Genomic DNA, 14,845 nt, shown 5'->3' on the forward strand with positions numbered 1-14,845 from the left:
TAAGATATTTTAAAACCCCTCTTCATCTCAGGGCATTTTATCACTTCTGATCTAATAAAAACAATGTTCCATTAATAAAAGAAATTTCAGATTGACTCAAAAAATGACTGTTCATTCACTCTGAATTAGGAAGCAACAACATAAGGTCAATGAGCACTGCAAATAAGGGGTTCTTGGACTCAAGATTTGCTTCCATTTTTAGGTTCCCCTGCACTGCCACTTCTGGCCTCAACAACTCCCTGGGACGGTTCAAATGGCCTGTGGTTTGGTAGACAGTCTGAATTATGGCAGTAGAGGCTGCAAGTGTATGCTAATCCCTTTAAAAGGCAGCCTCAGCAGCATCTCTGACAATCAGTCTTGTTTCTGGTCCTATCATCCAGGTCATAATCCTAGATTACAGCTAAAGGTTAAGCAACCAGTTTCTTGTTAGCTGCCTGACCTCCAAGTTACTAGTTGAATGAGGGAAGAGAAACATTCATTTCTAGTGATAAATTAGATGTTGTTCTGTTCAAAACCTCATTATTTTTCAGAAAATCAAGTGAAGTTCAAACAGCAATTTAGACCTTCATTCTGTTCCCACTGACTGCAATCAGAGGCAGCTCCAGCCCTTAATCATCATGCACATTACCTAATAACCATTATAAAAATGTTAACAAGACTATTTGTGTCCTGATTAATCCTTAGCTATGCTTGACAAAATCTGTAGCAATTCTCTAGCTCAAAAAGGTTTGGATATATTTGTTCTCCTTTGCTGGGGAATGGAAGTTTCAAAAAAGACTGTGAGCCAGCATTGCTTTCACCTCTTCTCCATTTTTAATAGCATTTATGGCAAGGTCTTTTTCTCCTTTCTCCTGTCAACTTATATTTAAAATATCTGCTTCCCGATAATTGATACCACATGGGTGGGAAGGGAGTAGCTTCCTAAAGCATTCTTCCTTCTTTTGCCAACTTCAACACATTTAGAGCCAAAATGCTGGACCTGCTAGTTACAATTCAGTTCAAGGCAAACACCTCTTAAAAACTGCAGAAGGCCTAAGCTTGTAATTTAGCATATCTCTATTTTATTCCTGTTTATTCAAGCTGGCTTTAAGCACACCTGGAACTGGGCTATTATAGAGGACACAGAACAGATCTACAGCACATTCCTCCTCCTGACCTCGCACAGCCCCATGGGGATGTGAACGCACCAAAGAAACAAGGATTATATTCCACGGATTTAAGCACATTGTCCCCTCAGAAAGATGCAACAATGTTATTCAGCCAGCAAAGAACTTGCTGCCCTAATAAAAGCCTGGGAGTCTGCAGTCAGGTTCTTTGTGATTTTCCCCCTCATAGTGTATTTCTGATGTTCCTCTATTCCATCTTCCTGGGGAAAGTCAGCTAATTCAGAATGAGATGCCTCACTGATGGATGGGACGTGATTGCTGTTTTCACTTGTGATATGAGCTATAATTTACATCCAACTTTTAAATGTCTTAAAAGCAGCATATAGATATCTGGACCCACTAAGCCCTGAAAGCTAGGAGGCTACAGCTGTAGTGACCTGCATATTACTTATTTTCACACTGTGACAATCAGTTACTGGGACTGCAGAAGCTTCAACTCAAGGAAGAATTAAGCCATCAGTTGTCCCAAGGATGTACAAAACAAGGATGGCTGAAACATAACTGGTGGTAAACATTATTCATCTATTCAAGGGCTTGCTTTCTTTTGAGATTTCCTAACCTCTGTAAATTGGAAAAGTGATGACAAATGATGAAAACTAAGGTGCAGAGAGAGAATCTAAGAGAGTTCCTAAAGTCAAACAGGACATCCGAGGTAGAGGAAAGAACCATATCTAGGTCTTCCTATCTGCTAGATCTTTCTTCCTCCCATAGAAAATACACATTTCATTGGTTTGATATATAATATGCTTAATTTACTTGTGACAACACAAGGTCACGCTCAGACCCATGATATAAATAACACAAACAACCAGTTGCAAAGGACAGGCAAAATACAAACACATATCTGCTGAACTCAGTATTAGCCGTACACAGCTGACATCCAGAAGCATATCACTCCCATCTGGGTTCTGCTGAGAATTTTCTGACCAAAATTTTTTAATGTCTTATTTTCTTGAATCATGCTGTCTTGTTCCATGGTAGCCCTGTGATATTTCTATATACATCCCTCCACAACACCTGAAAAGCCATATAAAGTAATGTTCACCTTACCCAGTTATATACTAGAGATATTTAACTCTGAGCTAATCACACACAACTCTTTTTGCAGGCAGTGAGGAGGAACAGGCAGTTTTGCACTGTGGTTCATCTGAATGGTGTTAATATGACTTCATGAGAACACAACCTTTAGCCTAGAAAGGGTTTCTCTCCATTGAATATAAGATGCTATGCTACAGTCAATCACGTGATCACATAAAGGTCCTGAAGCAGGTAACACAGCAGACCTGAAATATGTTTACCTACATTTCAAAACATGAATTACAGGTAAATTGTAGATTGTAAGTAAAGGAGAAATGGAATGTCCTGGGCTGCCTTCTCTGAGAGTTTTATATGTTATATATAGCTTACCTCAGCTTTATTATTTACTATATGAATGTAAAAGCCTAGGAGATATTCAGAATGAAATACTGACCACAGTGAGCATGTACAGGAGATAAATATCATCCTCTTGGTTACACTGCATCTGAGAACATGCACCCTATAGGACAGGAACATCCTTTTACATGCATAGGAAAATCAGTTCTTAAAGCACCTACTGGAAACAAGGTGTTAGGAAGTGTGGAATATATATCAGAAATCTTCAACTTTTAGTATGTCAACCAGACCTATCACACCACCACTGAACATGCAGCTACACTATTAGTGAATTTTCTTGGATATTTCATTTGGTTGGGGAAAAAAAAACCCAATCATCCCTAGCAGCTTAGGAAGACACCAGACATCTACAAGCCTAGTATTATTAAATAACAGTGTTAAGCCCACAACATTAATATAAAACAAAATTAATAAACCTAACTGATTACAAAGAAATTCCAGTCCTGACTGATGACCGGGTTCAAAGGCTCTTATACCAAAACTAGAGTGATCAATAAATGCAAGTTTCACATACGGAAGAGGAAACTACATGCTGGATTTGCCCTAGGTAACACCAAAGCCTCGAACTCAGTGAATCTAACATGATACAACTGCCTGCTCTGCTTCATTATCTTTTGTGCACAAAGCAACCTGGTCAAGCTACACTTCACAAGCTAAGCAAGGGAAAGCACTGTGCTTTTGATAGCTTGTAAACCAAATATCCTACAAAGAACAAAGGTATGAATGAACAACACTCTGGGACCCATGGAGTTTCTTATTTCTCTCAGAAATTCATCTAAAAATAAACAGCAGTCCAAAACTTGGCCATGTCCTGTTTTGAGCAATTTTTGTTAACTAAGCTGGCAGCACTTCTCATATTTCTCAATTCTATTTTTTCCTTTCAGCATTCATTCCCAAAGACCAATCACTTATATCTCCACAAACTTTTCTTCTTGCCGTGGTCTATGTTTTCATTTTATGGTAAAATGCCAGCATGCCCTTTGTCCTTCCCTTTAATCTCAGGCTTTCTGTAATACTCCCTGAAACTTCAGTACAGCAGGGATATGCTTGCAACAGGTTTTGCTGAATGCTGCCTATTGTATTTTTGGGATTAGCTTTTTGAGTTTTGCTGGTATAATTGCCTGGGTGTTTTGAAAAAAAAAAAAAAAAAGACATTAAAAAATATCTTTGAAGAAAATGAGGATTTAAAAAAATGAGGATTTAAAAAAATGAGGATTTAAAAAGCCAAGAGGAGAGGAAGGCAGTGACCCCGCTGCCTTTATGCAGAAGATGCTCACATTATGAAAAATGTAGGACCCCCACAGTCCTATCAAAGTTGCTTTCTAAAATTTTAATCGCAATCAAATAGTCATCTGCACTTGAGAGCTCCACAAATCGATATCACTGGCTGCAGTGCAGTAATTAATTGCTCAGTGCAGATTCTACATCCACCGTGAGAAGCAGCACAGCAAAAATACCCCGAATCATCCTCTGGTTTAGAACTAGTCTGAGCTAAACAAAAGCAGCCTGGCACTTCCCATTGCACAGCAAATGCTAGTTGGCGTATTTCAGTAGTGACCAACCCCTTGCCATCTCTCTTGTCTGAAACATTTCTAAAACCTTGGCTTCCTTGGCCTGTCAGCTCCTGTGAGCCAAGGAAATTCAATAGAGACCTTGTTATCCCGGGGTTTCCACCTCTTCTATCTTTTTTCACTTCTAGGGACAAAAGCAATTGTTTATGGATGCTGGGAACTGATGAGGTTTGCAAGGCAGTCAGACCACTCTGAACTGCAAAAAGGCATCATTGTGAAGACAGCAAAAGCTTCCACTTGGTGTACTTAACTTCAAAGCACCATTTTTAATAAACAAAGAACTTGAAGCACCAGACAATCAGGGCTCCATCTCAAGGGCTTGCCCACTCTGGCTGGGTGCCCTCGGTTTTGGATACTTGACTTCAGACACAGTCTGTGACTACATGCACAAGAAAATTGATGGCAAACATTTCATATGTATTCCTTGTACCACATATGATCACAGCAGTCAAGATCAAAGGTCTTTCATACTAAGCAATAAATGACAATGTTATTTTACAGAATATCCAATGCAAATGGCCCAGAATGAAAGCTGGAAGAACAGAAATGCTATGCCCTTTTCACAGACAGAACCAGTGTGAATGTCATTTGTTCTTTATATGAGAACAGAGCTCTTATGCTGCTTTCCCACATCTCAGAGGAAATGAACAAATGCAGAATCAGGACTCCTACAACCATCCCTCACCTTCTTTTGAAGGGAATAAGGTATGATTTGTTCATGCAGCAAAGGATGGCAGATAAATAACAGATAACAGCACGACTCTAGTAAGGTGGGAGGAATGAGATTCACCTAGCTCTGGGCATTTTGAGCTGATTGACACTGACTCAGAGTAGGTCAGAAGCGGCTGTGACACAACACCAAACAGAAAAGCAGCACATCACTTCAAAAATCCTGACTGACCCCTCATCATTTGCCTCTGTGCCCTCTATTCGCTTCCTGAAACCTGTCCTGATTCTCCTTCTGGACTTTAGCTGCATTCTGCGGATGACTTTGTGCTTACTGTGTTGTTTCTTTTGAGATGTCTCCTGACCTTCAGCATTCCTTCTTCCCAACCCCAATTTAAGCACACCTCCATCTCTACATATACTGCATTACACAGAAAGGCTAATTAGCTGCAACAGACAGGTGGAAGAGAGAACATACTCTCAAAGATCCTTATGCCAAAGTTGTCCTATGAACATAAATATTCTAACAAGCTTTATCCTGTCACAATAGAGCCATAAAGTTGCTCTTTTCAGCACATGATAATGGCTTTGTAATTCAATTATTGGTAAAATTTGCCTTTGGGGATTTATCTTCCTTTAGCCTCAGCACTCATGAGAATCCCTTATCGTAAATCTTGCCGAGGCAAAATCAGCTCCCCCACTGCCTCTGGGACACATTGTGCTACTTCATGTTTAAAAATTGACAGGTTATTCCAACTTATTGAATAGCAGGTTTTTGTTTCAAAGGACAATGTGAAAACAACAACAGTGGATGACGTCCACGGAGTCCTCAGTAGCATCATTTTTTTCATTCCACTGATGCTTCTGTAACACTCTAAATCCTAATTGCCATTCATAAAAATAGTAACACATGGCACTGAACAAGGAGCTTTTTGTCCAAAGATACAAAAGTACTTGACAATCAACCTTTAAGTAACCTTCGCTGCGTGCTACTGATTTGTTCAAGACCTATGGAAAAGTACAAGACCAGCAGACCAAGTTAGAAAGCAGGGCTGAGGAAAATTTTTTGTTCTCAGCTATATAGATAAACTCCACTGATTAGTCAAGAGCACAGGGACCTCATTGATTTGACCAAGATCACACAGTTTTTATGTGGTAAAGACAGAAATAGAGCTTGAGAGTCCTCCAGGATCCTTTTTCTTTTACTACTATATTGACTCCATGATGACTTTGCAGATACTCTCCGTTCCTTTTTCATTGCTTGCAGAGGTCGGTGAATCTGCCCCCAGGGAGTTTAGTGTGAGAGGGAATTCTTGTGGTTTATTTAGTCCCTATTATGTGAAATTGTACACATTTTACTATTCCTGGAACACACTGTAAAGATTGCTATCTAGCTTTAACATCTCTTAACAATACTATCTAGACATGTTTTAGAAACAAAGGACCGGATTCCAGACAGGCATAAATCGGCATTTCATTTCTTTGTATCTGGCCAATAAATCTCCCCTGGCAATAATCTAATTAGATTTTCCCTGCTACATCTCTGCACTATTCTTTCCCACATTGTCCAGTTAGATGAAACGATACAACTTTGTGCAATTCAACTGGCAGCTACTGGGCCAAATCCATCCTGTGCTATGCTTTATGCAGTTTGTCACCTTTTCTCTAGAACTGATGAAAAAATAGCAGTGCTGTGAGTAAAGCCCAACTTCTAGTTGTGCCACCTCACAACACTGACCCAGAAAAACTGGTGGCTGCTGCTATTAACCCTAAAATAGATAAGTAGGTAAACAGGTGATGTGATTTCCAGGACATGGGTAGTCACTTTGACTCTTACCATATATTTTTAAGCCTAGAGTGGGATTATCCACAACCTTCCACCGCATGATGTCCACATACCCTACAGCTTTGAGGCCAATCGCAAACCAAGCCTTCTCCCCTGCTGCAGTAACACCACAGCCCTTTGTGGGATGCTCCAGAGAGGAAAATTCCTAAACCTCTTAAATAGATTGATGCAAATTCTCGGGGATATAGGTATCTATTGCTGGTAATGCTGGGTAGGAGGAATTTCTTATAAAGAGGATCTAAACTAAGTGGATAGAATTCAGTTACCAGGATTAAATCCTGATTTTAAGATAGTCCTCATGTCCTATATCTCTTTTTCATATATTGCAGGAACCTTAAGACATCCTACTGGGTTGAAAGGAGAGAAGGAGGAAGGCAGCCTCTAGTTATAGCCCCTGAACTCAGCTACCTGATATAGTGGACCAAACCTACCTTATTTACTGCTTTGCTGTTACAGTCTAATAGGATCATGGTTTCCCACTGTGTTAAGATGCATGTTTCTGGCCTTTTGGAGTGCTGTGGCCCAGTCAGTACACTCTGGAGGAGGCCAGAAAGTCAATTACAGCAAGAATGCCAAGTCAACTCTGGTAACACAGTATGCTGCTCATTAAACATACAACAGAAAACAGCAGTGAAAACTTCCTGACATAGATATAAACAAATCCAGAGGTAACTATACCATGCAACTGCCTCAAGGGCTGACCTTTATAGGTGAATATGGAGAAATCAGCTGCTTAGTCCAATGCCTTCTGAAGACTGACATGTTCCGTGTTCCGGACATACTGCATAGCACTGCAGCTTCTGCTATGGACTAGCCCTCAAAACACGATTTTGAAGCTGGTATCCAGATGCTTGCCTATTTCTGCAGATCTTAAATGGGGGGAAGTGGATGAGATTGACATTGAAACTCATGGGAGTCTTCACTTATTTATGAAATATCTCTGGATGATTTTTTTGAGATAAATCTAGTGAATAAGGAAAACCAAAACACACCAACTTATGCAACCATCAGACTAGGGCCTCTCAGTACAGAAAGGCTTATTCAAGTGAATCACAGAATGTTTTGGTTTGTAAAGGACCTTAAAGATCACCTAGTTCAAATCCCCCTGCCATGGGTAGGGACACAATTTAGTCAACATAAACAGGATTGAAGCATTTGACAAATTCTATATACATGAAATGTATAACCAAAAAAATTATTGTCACACCTTTACTTTTATTTCAATGACAACATTGTCTCTGCAATTACCTCAAGAATCTAATACTTTTGTTATGAAAATTTGTTTTGCACTGCAAAGCTCATTTCAGTCAATCTTGTTTTTTCTGTCTACCTAAACCTTTCAGAAAATGCTAATAATAAAATCTGTGGATATGCAAAACCATATGCACCCACTACATTAAGGCTTGAGGATAAAGGGAGGTAAGAGGTGTTTTTCTCCCATTCAGAGTAATACAGTGCAAAGGGTCCCAAGCCATCACAGACTCCAATTAGTCATTCCATGCAGCACAGGATACTGGCATTGCATTTATAAGCAACACGGATCTAAATAGCCTAAAGTCAGCTCTATTGTTTACAAGCAGCAAGCTTGGGTAACACTGTACCGGAATCATCACCAGTTTCCCTGTGCCAGAATAAGTACAGGGAAAGACAGGTTTTATCAGATCTTTGCAGTGTTTCTATAACATGTTACTGGAGGATAAAACTATAAGGGGAGAAGGGGGAAGAGCCATGTAAATGGTCGAGATTCTACTCAGTTATGACCTCCAGGAAAACGTTCAAGTTACTATTCTAACCCCATCTTTAGTCCCCATGATAACCTAACAAGGTAGAGAAGGCTTATTCTCATGCATGGTGGAACCCTGCCAAGCTAAGGATGTGGGACTGAGGAGTTATATTTTGCTGCGGCAAATCTTGATTTGATTATGAGTGACATGTTCTCTCAAGGGACTACTGGGACCAGAGGATCTGGTTATTACAGACTCAGAGGACCAGAGGGCTATCAGCCTCTGTGTGTGACTTTGGGCAATTTTCTCAGCCTTGTCCAGGGAATAAAGATGTGTATTTTGGATCTCGATTTCTTAAGAACTAAAACTTATCACAAATCCAAAGATTCTAAACGAGTTTTTAATAGCAACAAAAAGAGGATGCTGCAAGTGTTTTTTCTGTCCTTGCTGACCCCCATGGGGCTGGCAAGTTTGTATCTTTGGAATCCAGACAGGCATAAAATCTTAATTCCCAAAATAAATCTGAGAGCCTTTGTTTGTACCAAACAGGTAGAGCGACATCAGGGTCCAGCTGAGAACTGTAACCAGAGGTTTTCACTAAATCCATTGAAAAGCCAGTGGGATATTTAGTGAACACTGGCAACTGAGAGTATGCTTCCTTGCACCCTGGCTGGGCAGGATGTGACACTGACCTTTCTGGTACGAAAACAGTAAATGTCAGAGGCACTGACTAGTGGCAAAGTGCTCTGATATGCGTTACTCACCACCAGAAATGTTAGCAGTAGCAGCATGGTAAGGGTCAAGGAAAGGCACAGTTGTAGATTTGTTCTTCACTCTGGTCCCTGGCAGCGTTGCTTGCTGCAGTTCATTTGTATCTTTAAACCGGCAGCCATGAAGCTGTCTAAATATATTATCAAGATAATAGCAGCCTGTGTTATAGAGGCTCAGACCTTCAGTCTTTCTCCCAGAGCCAAACCAGAAGCAAATGTGGTGTTCAATTCAGAAAAAAATTCATATGGAAAACAAGCAAAATTCACTACTTTTGCTATTCCCTATCAGTCAGCTGCTTAATTCAGATCTCCTGAAAACTGTCCTGGGTCCCCTGTGATTTGCCCATCTTCACCCTACTTAAGCTATGTAATACCTGTATTTTAATTAAATTTCTAGTACACTTTGAAGCATTGGGTATGCCTTGCGTATCAAGTGGATGATTTTCTGGACAGGCTGTCACAGTGCCCTTTGACTGGCATCTTCCCTGTCAGCCTCCAGCAGTTGCCCTACAGTGATTAAAAGGTCTTCAGCAATACACAGCATCATTTGTAAACAACCCAGATACAATGCCAAATAAATTGCCTCAGCCCACCTGGGTAGGCATACAAATTTCACCAAGCCAAGATCTGACAAGAGCGGAGATGGTTCGCCCAGATCACTACAACTGCTTGAGTATAATGAAGTTTTTAACAGGGCTTTGACACTTTTTTCCCTTGATTTTCAGCTCTCTCACATGTTTCAATGAACATGGGGTTTTAAAATGTGGTCTCTAGTATTCCCTGGAAAAGAAAAGCTATATACTCTATAATTCTACTCTGAAGATTAACTTTCTTTGCCATTGCCCATAAAAGTAACACAAATACCTATTCATCTGTCCTTCCAGCTGCTTACCAGTTTATCTTTTTCTCCCTTTCAGTGTGTGTGTATATATTTGTAATGTTTGAGGGGAAAAGTTGGTCGTCTGCTTTTTTAAAATGTTTGCACTCATTTTCTTCTCCTTGTACTCAGTAAAAAAGGAAAAAAAAAAGTCAGAGTGGATACTTAGCAACATGTCTTACCAAACTGACATATCTCCTGTAATTCCTTCAGGAAATCATTAACATCATGGACACATGACCCTATCGGAAATGAGATACAGTATGATATGGTTTTACTTCTAATCAGCCTATTACACTATGTTGCACATGAAAGCCCTGAACTGTACATTTCATCTAATCAAGACAGTCATCTTAAAATCATAAAATGGTTTTGGTTGGAATAGACTTCTAAGGATAATCTAGTCCAACCCCTGCCATGGGCTCGGACATCTTTCACTACATCTGGTTGTTCAAAGCCCTATCCATCTTAACTTTGAACACTTTCAGTCATGGGGTACTTCTCTGGGCAAGTATCTCACCAACCCCTCACAGTAAGAATTTCTTCCTTATATCTAACATAAACCTACCCGCTTTAAGTTTAAAAATATTACCTTTGTCCTATGACTACAGTCTTCACACCAATGGAGTCTCTCTCTCTCTTGGAGGCCCCCCGTAGGTAGTGGAAGATGCTCTAAGGTCTCCCTGGAGCCTTCTCTCCTCCAGGCTGAACAACCCCAACCCTTTCAGCCTGTCTTCATTGGAGAGGTACTCCAGCCCTCTGATCATTACAGCTCTCTGATCTGCTCAAAGTATGGAGTGCTATTGCTTTTGTATTTCTCCTACTCACTCATCTGGATGCAACACCCAAATAAGTAACGACAACAAGAAAATAAATAGCACTGATACAGTTAATGATTATAGCTTGGCAATAATATTTACCGGCTGGGCTTTTCTTTGAACCTATGCTAGTTTTTAAGACATTTTTATCATTTGGCTTTATTCCCCCCCAAATTTTTCAAGGCTAGGTTATGATCAGAATTAGCTGAGAATCTATTCAGAAAACGTATAATTTTCACTAACACCCTCCCTCCCCCATAATATTTTGTAGACATTTTAATAAGCTTTTTAACCTTTTATTTTTATTTTCTTTAGCACCTGCTCTAATTGTGACATGTTGACTTACTGACTGCCAGAAAATAATTCATGTCTCAAGGCATGACTTAATCTGAGGACCAGAATAAAAATCTACATTTTAATGAGCATTTTCTGCATACATACTTTGACCGCATTGAACTATATGCACTTTGAATGGTTTTTTGGAACTACTGGTCACGAATGTTTGGATTTGCAAGTCAGAAGGGTATCACTATTGAACTTTGGCTAGACAGCTGGACCCCTTAAAAAAAGCAAGAAAAAGTAAAGTAATTCCCAAAATGACTGATTCACCAATTGTGTTCACATTTGTATTTGCTACAAACCAGCATATTTGCAAGCAAATACCACCATAATGTATGTGGAGAATCATCAAGTATCACAAACATAAACTCAAAATTATTTAGATAAAGCATTTATCCAACTCTTCTAACTAACATCTACTGCATTCTCCTCCCCTAATGCCAGCTACATTAGTAAGCACTGTGCTATCAGCATAACCCATGTTAACTTGCTGCTTCCATTCTACCCTGCTGAACTATTAGTGCTTGGAATGGTCCTTCCTAGTAATTAGGGTATTTTCATAGGGCACAGTTCCAGAATTACTAAGTACCTTGATAATTTTCACACATTTTCCTGTCACAGTACATTTAACACCAAAATCTCCAGAACCTGCCAAAGAAATAATAAAAAACATGAAAACTGTTGATACAGCGCAGAACTGCAGTGCCTTGGGGCTGTATGCAGTGTGGATTCTTTTATGTTTCCATCAGATACATAGCATACAATTGATTCTTTGGTTTACGCTTTCCTTGGTATAACACACATACCTAGTTTATGCAAAAAAGGTCTGGTAGAGTACCTGAACTATAACAATTAGAAGTCTCAAGTGTATACAGTAGCCATCACTAAAACCTGCTAAGCACACATGTCCGTACAACCTCTTAATGAGATAGAGAATTACGGATCCTTTTTCCCTCCCTCCTTTTGTTTTGTTTTGGTTTTGCTTTGGTTTGGGTTGTTTTGTTGAGGTTTTTTGCGATTTTTTTTAGATAAGAAAAAACTGTAGTCACTTATTTAAAAGGTTGATCTGCTCATTATCCATCTGATATCTTCCTCCACAAAGTGACATTACTATCATCTTCACCACAAGTGTGGATGTCAGGACATCACTTAGAGCTCAAGAAGAATGAATGAGGTGGAAGAATGAAAAGGGAGGAACAGGGAAGCACTCAATAAGCAAATACTCTGTTTTCATACTAATGACTCCTCTTCATGAAACAGAGATACAAGAGTACAAAATACATATGAACTATAAGGAGCTGTGTTACCTCTACGCAGAATATTTTCTCAGAGTTATGCAGTAAGCATCAGCAGATTGCTTTAATGTTGTTCTTTAGGGGTTTAAATTTCCCTGGGGTGGTAGCAGGAAAGAGTGTTTCGCAAAGCAGCCAAAAATAAATGAATAAAGAAGAAAATTATCTTGGAAACAGATGCAAGAAATGTAGCTGTAAAAGACACTGCAGCTTCTCAGCATTTCTAGGCAGAACCTTCTCAAGACTAAAACTGGCAAGTTCAATGGTATTTATTTGCAAACAGAAGAGTGACCCACAAACTATTTACAAGACCACATGACAGAGTAAAAATGCCAATTAAAATGCCAGTGAGCAATTGGGAAAATGCATCTTTGCTTTCATCAGTCATTCAAATCCATTTAAAAGTCTTTAAAGTCTTCCAGATGTTCCTTCCCTGTCAAAAGAAGCAGCGTTAAGTAAATGCATCCTCCAGGAGGACAGATGTCAAAGGCTTTGCTTTGTGTCTTCCTGATCTTAGAAAAGTCCCGGTTTAGAAAGTCCTGGAAGCAGTGTGTATTAAAGCAACTCTTCAGCCTTTCTTAGGTATCAGCATATAGGCCTCATTCTCTAGGAAACAGCAGCTTTGTCCTGGTTTATCCCTTCAAATCAATTTGATTTAAAGAAAGCACCAGCAACAGGATACCCACAGTCTGCCTTCTTTGGAAAGTTGTGACTTCAGGACATTTTCCTTCTCTATTAATTTCTAATCTTTAGAAGTAAAGTCAGTCTTCTCACTTTTTAGGTTGATTAGACTCTGCATATTTCCAAGCCAATTAAAAACAAACAAAAGCAACAACAAACCAACCACAGGACACCGAGCAAGTCTCTACCTAACTTGTACATCAGCACTGGCTAGACAGATGTTGCTGTAGAAGTCTGGATTTCAACTACACAACTGCACCCTCTTACGTTCCAGTCTTTATTGCTTCTCTTGCATGGGGAGCCAGCAGTGGCCAGGCTCTGAGTGCAAAGGGCTGCCCTTCTGATTCAGTGCTTCAGTTCTTGTTTTGTGTTCAGGTACTTACTTGGCTGCACAGAAATGGAAACACATAGAAAAGTCCAGTGTTGCTATCTCTTGTATACATATTCTCAATTACACATGCACAGCTCTATTTCCTACTATGGATGGCTTTGAGGACAGTGTCCATATCATTGTAAGTAGCAGTATTTATTTTCTAAGGTGATGATGATCATAATTAATAAGCCAGAATGAGGTGCAACTGTCTCCACAAGTTGTATGATTTTTACTTTTGACAGCAGAAGTACAGTCTAGCTTATACTGAGGTGTGTTATTCAAGGGACCTTTTGTTCAAGGTGAAAATACAGACTTGCAGTTTCATGTTTTGTTTATGGCTGTAGGGAATTAGATAGGTGGTTGGAACATCGTTTCATCTTACTCTTTGCCTTTGAAACTCCAAGCCCAAATTCTCTTATGTTTTAGGTTCTAAGAGGCCTTCAAAGTTTGAACTCCATGGAAAGGGAAAATTATCATTTTCATCATTATTCTTATTGCAGGCATCAGCTCAGTTCACAACTGTAAGTAATGATGGGAAACTTTCAAAGGCTTGGAGTGCTGTGCAGGAGATAGGAAACCAGGAATAGGGGCATTCTTTCCAGCTCTCTGACCCTCTTCAGTGAGTACAATTTAGTTGGATGGCTCAAAGACTGGGTCCCCGGATTTCTAGGACTTTCTATTCTTATTAGCCCAGGAAAAAAAAAAACAACAAGTGTTGTGTGGGGCTGTGTGTTTACATCTGACATTTTGAAATCCTGATAGGAGTCCTTCGTGAAAGAATAGGGAGTAACAGAAATACATACGTGCCTGTCTATGCAGATACTCACACAAACAAAGCTTTAAGTTAAAAATGGAATTTAGTTTGCAAAAGCTTCAGCTAACAAATGTTCTGAGAAAAGGATTTAAAGGCAGAAGCAGTAAACAAAATCTCTGGTATATCCTTTGCAGACCAAATACAAATTCAACTTCAGAAGTAAATTTGATCTAGACCTCTTATTTCTTTCATAAACTGAAAGAAAATATTTAACTGAACCACTCCTGAATATTTACATATTCAAAACCTGTGGGTTTGGAACAAACTTAGAGTTTAGAAGCTACCATGGGGGTCTCTTTCAAAGGACAGATTCATAGGACAAGTACCAACTTCTCCTCACAGGTGGACTGCCGCCTCAATAAAGAGCTGATGAGAAGTGTCACAGATTTACACCAGTGTAAGCTAAAAGAGGAGTAAATTGAAATATAAAAAAATAAAACTTATTGTTTATTTAGAATATGACAACCACATTTG

At 39.4% G+C, this 14,845-nt stretch overlaps 1 protein-coding gene across 1 annotated transcript in view; it reads right to left on the minus strand.

Annotated features, from left to right (window-relative positions):
• The window catches only part of LOC136011298 (VPS10 domain-containing receptor SorCS1-like), a 295,003-nt gene that overhangs the window by 88,576 nt on the left and 191,582 nt on the right, over positions 1-14,845 (minus strand). The window lies entirely within an intron of this gene.

This window comes from Lathamus discolor, chromosome 3 (assembly GCF_037157495.1).
Source record: "Lathamus discolor isolate bLatDis1 chromosome 3, bLatDis1.hap1, whole genome shotgun sequence".
In the NCBI taxonomy this organism is placed as follows: domain Eukaryota; kingdom Metazoa; phylum Chordata; class Aves; order Psittaciformes; family Psittacidae; genus Lathamus; species Lathamus discolor.